Source organism: Cryptomeria japonica, chromosome 6 (assembly GCF_030272615.1).
Source record: "Cryptomeria japonica chromosome 6, Sugi_1.0, whole genome shotgun sequence".
Taxonomy (NCBI): domain Eukaryota; kingdom Viridiplantae; phylum Streptophyta; class Pinopsida; order Cupressales; family Cupressaceae; genus Cryptomeria; species Cryptomeria japonica.
In genome coordinates this window covers 679,752,250-679,764,792 of record NC_081410.1, presented here as the reverse complement: position 1 = coordinate 679,764,792, position 12,543 = coordinate 679,752,250, and positions in this window count along the sequence as shown.

Below are 12,543 nucleotides of genomic sequence, written 5' to 3'. Positions count from 1 at the left end.
GATACAAAGGCACGTCTCTTAGTCGCGTCCTCTATATGTTGGTAGCCATCTAGATATGACTTTTAAGAAATGGGATAATATCCCCATGTGTTTTCACAAAGTAATAAGCATCGTTAAACATAATAGTTAATAATTAATTTATTTAATAATTAGTTACTATTTTGTCATTAATTTAATAGTTAATAGTTATTCATATTAATTAGAATCTAAATAAATATATGTTTCTGTTATTGTCTATTGTGAGGAGACAATCTCTGACACAGTAGTTTACTTATATTTAATTTAATAATTAACTTTATTTTTAGGATGATTGTTATTCTATTCTATATTGTTTTTATTGAATAGTTGTTTTTCTGAATTTATTTATTATTATATTTGTTTTTTAATTACTTTGTTATTTTGTCAATAATATTATATTGTAAAATTTATATTAGTATTTGGTAAATATGAAATTAATATTAATATTTAATAAATATAAATTATATATTAAATCTTATTTATTAGTATCATTAAGATTTTATTTAGTTCATTCTATCCATTTATTTGGTTATATCTATCTATCTATCTATCTATCTACCTATCTGTATGTATGTATGCATGTATTATTATTTAGTATTAAATTATATTTTAAAGCGGGCATCATCATGTTTTGATGTCCCCAGAGCATGAAATTTACAAGAAAAAGATGTTTGTATCAATTGAAGATTTGCCACCAAGATATAACAATAATTCAGAAGTTCAAAACATCAATAACATAACTTCTCTTCCTGAAGATATGGCAGTCTTTGGTCAAAAAGAGAATAAGGATTTGCATTCTACATTTGAGGGAACACATGGTGCAAGCATGGGTTATGATGATGTGAATAATAATACTGTTGAAAATGTTGTCATTGATGTCGAAGATGCCAGAAGACAAATTAATCATTGATGTCAAAGTTCACAGAGAATTCATTTGAGCAGATAGTAGTCATGCATGAAAATCATTACACGGAGGTTGTATATCAGTTTGCGTAAAGTGGTAGCAATATATTCAAAGTTGTTTATACATCACAATACGAGAATTCTACAAATGGTCTACAAAGAAAGAGAAACTTTGCAAATTTAAGAGGTTTCTTTTATAAATGGCATGATAATAAAAGCTTAATCTCCCAAGTCTTAGAATGATGTATCAATGAAATAGTTGTGATTCAAAATCATCGATTGATTGTTGAGGATCCTGTTACTATGGAGTATATCACTTGTAATATTGCAGGTCTCCAACAGAAGTACACACTGGGCGGTGGAGTGAGGCACTTTGGTTTGTTGACACACATTATATGCTTTGTTCCATATACAAGTTTCCTTATCTAGCGAAGTGATTATGGCGAGAAAGATGCATGTAAGAGAAGTCAGCGATGATTAACCATTAGTCACAAAGATTCGGCAGTGGTCATGCAAAGAGAAGATAGAGAATTGACAGTAATACGTGTATAAGAGATAAAAGAGTGAATGTTTGGACTAGTGAGGAATGCATAAAGTCATTATGATGGAGCAGCGATTACATTCATTAAGGGGTCAAAGGAAAGTAGCGATTGAGAGACTTCATATATATCTAACTACGATTATATATGCAAATCTGCAAACCAACTTCATCATCAGACAGGAAATTAAAATAGCGGCAATTAACTCATCCACTGCAGCGTCTCAAGTGACAAAGGTTATTATTGTTTGCCAAAAAACGTGAATAATATTATGATCAGCGATCAACAAATTAAAGACAGTACAAAGTGCGATGGAGAGTGATGATCACAATATTTGTGCGGCGACCAGAATTGGTTTAAGATGGCTGTTCCTGTGAATAAACATACAAACAAATGGCTTAATGAAAGATATAAATGAATGAGTCTCAAAGGGTATGAATTAGTGAAGGTTCCAATTGATATGTATGAAAGATATGTCTCCTTAACAAAGGGTATAACTCTTAGATGACGAGATATGTATGGGGAGGGTTTGGAATTAAAAAAATGTGCAGTGCATGGCATGAAAAAGGAATATATATAAAAAAGTGAGTGGGAAATATGATGCTGAGATTACAATACAGAAAATAAAGAGTTCTCGGAGTTATGTGAATGTGAGAAAATAAAAGAATATATATAGGACAGATAATTGTGAAGAGTATCTCAGATTTGTTTTGTTAAATCTATGCAGTCCATTCATGAAGATTTGTGAAAGATCATCGCAGATTTATGTAGTGTATTGAAGAAATTGTAAGGAAACAGTAATCAGCTTTTTATGATAGGTTTATGGCCAAGTTATAACAGATTTGATTAGGAGGTTGTGGCTGATTTAAGAAAGAAAATTATGACAGATTAATGAGCAGATTATGATCAAATTTATGTGACTGATTCGTAATATTTATCGCAGCAGATTTGAGAAGATCAAATTGTCTATCATCCATTGTTATAGCAACATTGTCAAGGTGGGAATTCAGGATTATGTGAAGTGGGTTGGTGTAAACAAAAAGTGGGGGTTGGTGCCTTTAGTAGATTGGTGCCTACGAACATTGTAAAAGAAGATATTCATATAAAAGCATTGATTTGTCGTGGTTGTCTCCCGTAAGGGTTTCCACTTATATATCTTGTGTTCTATTTGTGTTAATATTAGTTAGATCCACTAATACATTTGGCCTAAATTTCCGATGAAGGTTTCTGACGGAGAAGGCATATTGCGACCAAATTTGATTTTTTTTTTTAAATGCCCGTATTCGTTGGAATTCCGATGATAATTCAACATTTTGTTTTGATGGAGAAGGAATTGGCAATGAAATTTGTGTTTTTTTGAAAAAGTGTTCGCGTTCATCGAAATTCCGATGACCGCGGGCATTACTTAAAAAAAACCAAAAAAAACCAAGTCATTTGATAAACATTAATCCCGCCTCTTCGTCCCGTCGACCTCTGCGATATTCACAAAAAAATTGGGCATTACAAGGAGGGAAACAGTTCTGGATTGTGGTGCCGCCAAGATCCGGTTGAAGGAAAAAGGTAGGGTAATCAACCAATTCATTCAAGCAATGTTTTCTTGAAGAAAAAATCATTATGTTTGTGACAATGTGTCGAATTTGGTTTATGTAGTGATGAAATTGCTTGAAATATACATAGGAGGTTGCATTTGTGTTGGTTGATGATCAAGTTTTATCTTTATTATAATGAATTTTCCTGCTCATAATTTTTTTTCCCTAACTCATATTCAGTTTGGTAAAAAAAGAGAAAAATAAGATTGATTTGGATGGTTGATCAAATGAAATGATCAATTATCCTCTTTATAGGCATAACCTCTTAGGGCAGACCCTAATTAAGGACCAGGATGACCTAAACCTGCGTGATCAAATATGGAAGAACACAGATTGTGTCACTCTTGTATCCGACATCCATTGGAAGTGGCCTGAACGTAGGGTCTAGCTGAGGAGCTTACCTTGGGTATGGATGTTGGTATATATGGTTGTGATAGAAACTCCCTGCTGTAGGACCGTCAGACCACTGTGTAGTGATCGAGTGCCATTTTTTGTCGGTGTTTTAGAAGGGAGGATAAGCGTACCATGATAGGAAGGTGGTATAAAATGGAAGGTGAGAGGTATAATGTTATGAGGTGTGGGTTAGGATAAGATAGGGAGGTAAGGGATGAAGGATATAATGGTGAAAGAGTAAGTTAGGATATGTTAGGGGAGATAATGAACTCTTTTGTGAGCTAATTTAACAGGTGAATCCCTCACAAAATGCATTGCTCTCAACCAAATCAATTTTGATTTAGATTAACTTATTTGTAAAAACACTTACAAATATTTCCCACTCTGCACTTCATGCTTGAAATTCCACTTAATTCAACACCAAACATTTAGTTTTCCCAGAAATCCTTACTGAAACTACTATTAACAATAAAATTAGGAACAAACAGACAATTTGAATACTTTCAACATAAAATTAATGATTCTTAACTTAGCTTAGCCATGTCAAAACTAGGGGCAGAAAAAAGATTCAAATTTCTTTCCCTCAAAATTGAATCTTGACCTCATTTAACCACATTTATTAACACTTGAAATGATCACTTATCCCAATTACATCAAGTTATTCACCTAGGGTACAAATTTCAAGGTACATGGAGTAAGGAGACACTTTAAAAGGTGCACAACATATTCAAATAATAAGTTAGACCATGATACCAATGGACAAAGTGCCAAGGTTATGGTACCAAAAAAATGGGGCACATCCAAGATTGACCTTTGTTGATAGATCTTAAGAATGTGTTTCACGCAACCCTTAATTCACATCAAATTAAAGGAGGCCCATAAACTTACCCACGATTTTCTGTGAAAACAACAACAAAAGCTTTAAAATCTGCAACTCTCCATAAAACCATTTGTTGCAAACTACTGAGTGGCTATCTAATGCAACCCCAACAATGACAGGGCGAATTCCAGATAAAGGTTCAATTCTCTCACCAAAAAAATATTATATTTTGATCTCATCGTAGAAAAATTCAAAAATATTTCTTGCCCCAAAATTACTGAGTATCAACCATATTTAACAAGCTACATGAATTATCTAAAAGATCACTTGATCTATTTTACTTTATTTTGACATAGCATAGCCAACCATGAGTAGTAGCTCAAAATGTTATCAAAGCTAGGTTAGGTTAGGAGCCCCAAGAACCTATAATGTGTCTTATGATGGATCTTGAAAATAATCTACACTCAAGCCAACAATGGAATGGTAAGAAAGGGGGTGGTAGCTCAATGGTAGAGAAATTTATTAACAAATAGAATGCCTTAAGTTGGATTCCTAGCTATTTTATGAGTATTAGCTTAACTTTTTTATGCGTAAATAATATCTACTCCCACTACCATAGATCCAACTTCCACCATTTTTGCTTCCACAACCTCGAGTCACCTTCATGTACTAGAGCCACTAGTACCACTCCTTTAGTATGAAAAATCCTTCACTTATCATCCACCATATGGCCTATTTATCAAATTTATTTCTTCTACATGTAAAAGCCATATGCACAAGATGGAATGACAATTGGTAGATTTAAAAGCCATTTACTATGTAGTGATCGAGTGCCATTTTTTATTGGTGTTTTGGAAGGGAGGATAAGCATACCGTGATAGGAAGGTGGTATAAAATGGAAGCTGAGAGGTATAAGGTTATGAGGTGTGTGTTAGGATAAGATAGGGAGGTAAGTGATGAAGGATGTAATGGTGAAAGAGTAAGTTAGGATATGTTAGGGGTTTGGAAGGTAGGAAAGTGAATGGGGGGAGATAAAAGGATGTGAATGATGGAATGGGGTTAGGTAAGTGAAGTAAAAGTAAATTTGTATGAGGTTAAGGTTTAGGATAGGATGTAGGAAAGTGAAGGAGGTTAAGAGAGGGGATATGAAAGGTAGATGGAAGGTAATAATGATAGGAAGTGAGGTAAAGGTTATGAGGTGTGGGTTAGAAAATAGGGTGTAGGAAATGGAAGGAAGGGTCATCCATGTCGTAGTGCTTCAAAAGGAGCACATTCACATGAAGGATAAGAAGAGTCATTTCATGTCGTAGTGTGCCTCCTTAAACCTTCCACCAATACCAAACTCAATAACAAAGTCTTTCCCAATCTCGCTAATGGACTAACTCAACTCACTGTCAAATTGTGACAGTCAATGCAAGGTTTAGGACAGTAGTAATTAGGATCTTCTAATTATGACGGGGCCTAGCCAACATAGGTTTATATGAGGTAGGGGTAAGTTCAACACTGATGTGTATTAGATTGTCATCAAAGTTTCCTGTTAGTGTTACTTTGTATCAGCATTAACCACTTATTGTCATTTCATTATAATCAGTTTGTTATTCCTTATAAGAATTTGCAGTATTACCATAATTTGCATAGCCTAAATTTGATTGTATTATGTATTCTTGAGATTATGTGCAGATATATATATATTTATATGTTATGTTTGGCAGTAACGTTATGTTATTTTAATGTTGTTTGAATAAATAGATAAAATTTACCTTTTTAACTTAATATGATATTAATTGTCATTGACTTGATTAAGAACATCTTAATTTATATTCAATGATGCACAAATCTGAATTTAAATATGTATATCATACTAGCTGATATATACTCTAATGCTAACTCAGGAAATTCATGCTTATACATACTTGACACTGAACTTACCCCTGTCTTTATCCCTGTTGGTAGACTATCATTATTCATCTTGGATATGCTCTCTAAACTTGGGCATTAAGGTTGTCCTATGCATTATCACATGACTATTTTTTTATGTTCTTAGGGTTGCCTATTTCTCTAAACATGATTAGGCTTTTTCACTATGTTGACTACCACCTTTAATGGACTTCCATCATGAAGACTTATTACTATTGCCCTCTTTAACTGCCACAAGATGACTAAAATGTTTGCATAGATCTAGGACTAGTAAGATCCTTATATAGTTACTAGAAGTCATGTCAGAGACACATAAAAGCATGATACCCAAGTTAGTAAGATCCTCTAATACTTAGTCATAGATCATATTCTAACAACAAATAGAAGTCGTATCTTGGTAACCTAACTAGTCCATGAGTAGTAGCTCAAGATGTTATCAAAGCTAGGTTAGGTTAGAAACCCCAAGAACCTATAATGTGTCTTATAATGGGTGTTGAAAATAATCTACACTCAAGCCAACAATGGAATGGTAAGAAAGGGGGCAGTCGCTCAATGGTAGAGAAATTTATGAACAAATAAAATGCCCTAAGTTGGATTCCTAGCTATTTTATGAGTATTAGCTTAAAAATTTCATGCATAAATAACATCTACTCCCATTACCATAGATCCAACTTCCACCATTTCTCCTTCCACAACCTCTAGTCACCTTCATGTACCAAAGCCACTAGTGCCACACCTTTAGTATGAAAAATCCTTCACTTATCATCCACCATATGGCCTAATTATCAAAAATTATTTCTTCTACATGTAAAAACCATATGCACAAGATGGAATGACAATTGGTAGATTTAAAAGCCATATTCCACAACCTTTGCTAAAATCCTTTCTGCCAGTGCTAAAATGTGAGGTTTGTAACAGGATGCGACATCCATCAAAGCATAATAGAGATGATATTTCATAATGTTTTAACGAATATATCATAGTTTTTCCAAAAAATGTCAAAAGCTTGCCTAGTGTTTACCGAGTGGAGTAAATAATGTATAGTTTGGTCTCCCATGCATATAAATTCACTCAAATGTGTGGGAAGGCCTTTGTTCATGCTATGCATCATATTATGTTGTGTGCAGGGCTCCAAATTAGATTTGGTACGTGTTTGGGCATGAGGATAGTCTGATATCTCTATGTATCAGACAGTAAAAGGCGGTAAGAGTGAAGAATTTGGTGGGAAGACCAAGCGATTGGTATTTTGAAGTGGTTGATGACAGAGAGAGGGGTGAGGCGACCCTATGCAACCTCGGAAGGGTTTGTGGATCAAAACCAAATGAAATAGATTAGATTTCCATGATTGTCCTAAGGGTATTGATTGTCACAATCATAGTTTTACTAGTGATATTGTTTTTGTTTTGATAGAGTTGTGTTTGTAAACCCAAGTGTGGACATGTAATGGAGTCATGAGATGTCTTAATACTACATCAATACTTAACAAAAACATAGTGTGTAGGCACCTAAAATATGAAAAGATTACATATTGGAAGGCGCGTGTGATGATGCCATGAAAGGTCTGATATCCCTATGTATCGGACTAAGAAAACCAGTGAAAGACAAAAAAAAATGCATTGAGAAGGCAAAAGGTTGAATTGCTTAATGTTTGTTGTTGAAGTGATGTGTGGGGACCCTGCCAAGTCAAATACCTTGTTGTAGTTTCAAAGGGTGGAAAAAGAATAAGCATTTTATTTACCGTCCTAATAGACCATCCATCATAACAATTATTACCAATGATGTGTGTGTTGCAAACAAAGTTCTAGAGGAAGGCTCTTTCTATTGTAACACCAAGTGAGTGTTCATAGACCTTGTGTAGGGTTCTCCAAGCCTAGAGTAAGGAGTTTGAAGCCTACATACATTTATTTTGCCTTGTGGTCATCAATGAGTGTTAACCCAATAGGGGAAGTCTTGAGACTGACAATTTTGGAAGTGTGGCATTTTTGAGAGCCAACACTTATGTGTGAACCCCGTCTTCACGTATTATGATTAGTTGCCATGATACTTGACCCTATCCTCATGGTGTTGGCTTAATTCATGTATTAGTGTGTTTTGTTGAAGAAACATTATGTGAGAAATTTGATACAGAGGCAAGGGTAGATCTCAATATTTCATATAAGGACAGCAACCACATTGATTAGGCAAGTCAGATAAGGTCTCTCCAAAGTTTAGGATACTGAATTCACATTAGACACTCATGGATTACCCCAATTAGACATTAGTCAACTTAAGATATGATACAAGGATTGCATACCACAAAGCCATTAGATATGTTTTCAGATGAAAAAGAAGAGTTAAATTGTTTTGGTACAATGATGATAATTTCTATTTTCAAGTAATTTAATTTGGTATATTATACTGAAATGTGATTTCATAACTAACATTTCAACTTCTATATAACTAGTTCTATATCCTGATTTTCTTGCCTATGAAGAAAGACCATGTTAGACAATATCAACGAACAACAAAATAAGGAGACAATTGCTAGATTGTGGTCTAACTTGAAAAGAAAAGGTGATGGAAAATGTTTTTATCCCTGCAAAATTTGTAAGGGGTTAAAGACTAGAAGACTTCTAATCAAAACCGCTAAGAAACATTGTAGGTTGCATGGTCACATTGAAGGTGGACATGATTATCATCCATTGGTAAGTTTTTCATTATATCATTTTAACAATTTATATACATAATAAATCACTTGATGATGAGATCATGATCATGGTTTATTTATGTTTATCAATTTTATATAGGTCGAGCACCCCGGAGCACATGATATGGATCAACACAACCCAGAGAATATGGTTTTCAAAGTGGACGAACATGGAGGTGTGAATATCGAAGCTGAAGATAATGATCCCATGGAAGATGACGATCATGAGCCACAAAACATAATTGAAGATGATGGTACAAATACATTGATCCATGACACATTTAGTACTCGCGCGGCTGATCATGATGATGAAGATGACCTTAATGTTGTTCATGATGTCCCTCTACTTGAGAAGGCATTTGAGGCCCTTTACGAAGGCTCGTAGACAACTCTTCTCTTCGTTGTATTGTTGTTGGTGAACTTGAAGGTTATGAATGGTTTATCCAACATAACAATCTCACATATGTTAAGGTATGTCATTATATATGTCATAATAAATGGTGAATCATGTTGTACCATTAATATTCTTTATATTAACAAATTATATTTTTTTGTTGTAGATTGATAGGTGAGTTTTTGTTACCACCATCAAATATTCTACCTCGCTCATACTGATAATTATCTGCCATTATGAAAGATATTGGAATGGAGTATCAAGCAATAGATTCTTGTCCCAATGATCATATTATATATCACAAACAACATGAAGGGTATGTGCACAAAGATGGTGGTCAGAAAAGTGGACACCACCCAAAAAAAACATGGAAAAACAAGCAGCACGTACGCGGTTTTAAAATTTGAAATTCTCGTGTACGCGCTTAGGTTTGTTCTTCCCAATCCTAGAGAGGATAGCGCGTACGTGCTGCTTTTAGGAAAATGAGCGCGTACGTGCTACACCTAGGAAAATGAGCGCGTACATGCTGCTCTTAGGAAAATGAGCGCGTACACGCTAATAATCCAAATATAACCACATACGCGGTGCCTAGTAAAAATAAAAAAATAAAAAAAATTGGGTCTCATTTACCCGTGAATAGCGTGTTTTTTACTTTGTTTTTACCCATTTCTTCTCCTAAACCGCAAACAGGGTGCTAGATTTGTCCTCCAAGCTATGAATCAAGGTTAGTTTTTGTTTATTTTTGTCTTTCTTTCCCATTTGTTCAATTTGTTTTACATTTTGAATTTAATTTCATTAATTTTGATTAGGTTTTTTCATTTTTTGTTTCAAAAACCAGATTATTCTAATCCAGAACAAGAACAACCAAATGCACCTCCTAAACATCCACAAGAACAACCAAATGCACCTCCTGAAAACACACAAGAATAACCCCCAATTCCTCCTTTTGACCACACACCCAAAACACAGGAACAATTAATTAATCAATTAGGACAAAATACATCTAAAATCAATAGACTGATAAATTGAAAACTTTTGAACTTGAGCATCATCAATCTCTCGCCACTAGCCTAGAAACATTAGCTAGTGGTGCCATAGTTGTTTCCACATAAATTACCAAATGGGGAAGCTTTAGGGATAAGTGTCGTCAATTTTATGTCAATGGGCTATCATACGATGAAGTAAAAAACAAAAAATATTAGTAAACAACAAATATGTGCCCTTTTCGTTGATCCCAAAACTGGTCAGTCATTACCTCTTAATGCAAAGAGGTTTCTCATACATTGGTGCACCAATGTGCAGATGAAGAATCTTTTTTGGCAGAGGTGGTGGATGGTATTTGATGATCCACCTTGTAATAATTATGAGGTGCCATTATATTTTTTGAGAAAAGTATATTGTGAGTTTATGCTCAATTTGCGCCCAAACTATTTTGACATGAGAGAGTTCTATGGTAAAGGTGGTGGCTCTTCCCAAGATAGACTTGGAGTCCGTAGGCGATTACTCGTGGAGAGTCGCCGCCCCCTAGCACCCAAACCCAAGGTGCATCAGGTTGTCCCAGTAGATCTGAAAGAGTCTGTGGAGCTACAGACTCTTTAGGCAGCCACAACATTGATTGGTGCCATCATCCAGCATGGGAAATCATTAGAACACCCTATTGTATTGGATGATGAGCCATTAGGTAGTGATAGAGAGGCCATCCAACATATGTGTGTCAATTGCTCGGGGATATGCTCGGGGGTAGATGATGCAACCAGTGCAGATAGATCCTCATCTCATCTATGCATGATTTGCAGGAGTAGATGTCAGGCCCACGCGGTTGAGGATTTCGTGCTGAAAGATGAGTTGATGGACATGGTGTTTTCCCATGAGCCACAGACACAGGTGTGTTGATTTGAATTCATAGCATTTTATTTATCAGTCATTTTAAATTTGTAATCACATAAATGAATTTTCATTTATATATCGATTTAAATTGAGACAAATAATATGCATTTCAGGATGCAACAGTGGTATCCCGTACTCCTCCCCCAGTTACTATAGTTGCAACTTCGATGCCTGAGGTATAAATTTTGTAACATGTTAAAATAGAATAGTACACTTTGAATTCAAAAAAATACAATATATACTAACTATCTTTAATGTTTGGTCCAATTTTTGGTTTGTAGGTGTTGACAGGGGACGAAATGTCCCAGATTGATGACATCACACTCTTAGCGATCGATTTTGGCCTCCAAGGCCATACGGTATCATATTTTGTAAAACCCTTTTCATGTATTGTTTTGATGGAATATGCCAGTCATTTCATTTTAGATTTTTAAAATTATGTTTAATTTATTATCTATACTAATATCTCATGTTAATTTTTTTTTCAGGGTACCCCCTTCGCATCTAGGGCTCATCCTAGGAAAAAGGATTCCTCGAAGACGCCAAAACGTAGGAAGAAGGTAATTGAACACATTTTTAGTTGTACAATTGTTTGAAAATGTTGAAATCAAGTATTAGTTGAGGTTTGTAGATTGATTAGTGTTTTTTGTCTATTTTACATGTACATCGGCCATTGAGCTATGTGGATTTGTTGAATGCACCAGATTCACCCGTGGACCAAGAGAGGGCGGAGGCATGTATCTCTACTTTATTTTCTTGATTTCATGATTATATGCATGCATACATGTGAACTTGTGATATATTATAATATTATAATTTTTTTATACAGGAAATATCCATACCTATTTCATCAATGGCGAACCCTCCTCATTGCACTGGAGAAGCATCTCAAGATACGGTATAGTTTTGTTTGATATGTAAAATTAATTGTTTTTAACCTTCAATACTTATCACTATATTAATTATGTTTAATCTTTGAACACTTTTTGTATAGGTAATAGCGATAGTTTCTACATCGATGGTGAGTCATCCTCAGTCCATTGGAGAAGCATCTCAGGCACAGGTACGTCATTGTTCTCTATATTATAGTTTTTAAGTGTTTTTGATATATTTATGTTAGTACATTGTATTAATTGTACATTTAATCTACAATAGACCCCTTCGCGGTACGACCATAATGTGGATCCATTTAAGTATGTCTTCAAGAAAACTCCTAAGAGTGACAAGGAGAGGAGAGCGAAGACATTAGCTCCTAGATCAGCCGATGAGGTAATCCACATTTCAATTGCAAAGGAATTAAAGTTAAATGCATAGTTATGTTGTTAATTATGAACTATTTTTTACAAAAGAATTCTAACTTGGCTTTTTAATTGTGGTTTTGCAGCCATCTACAGAGC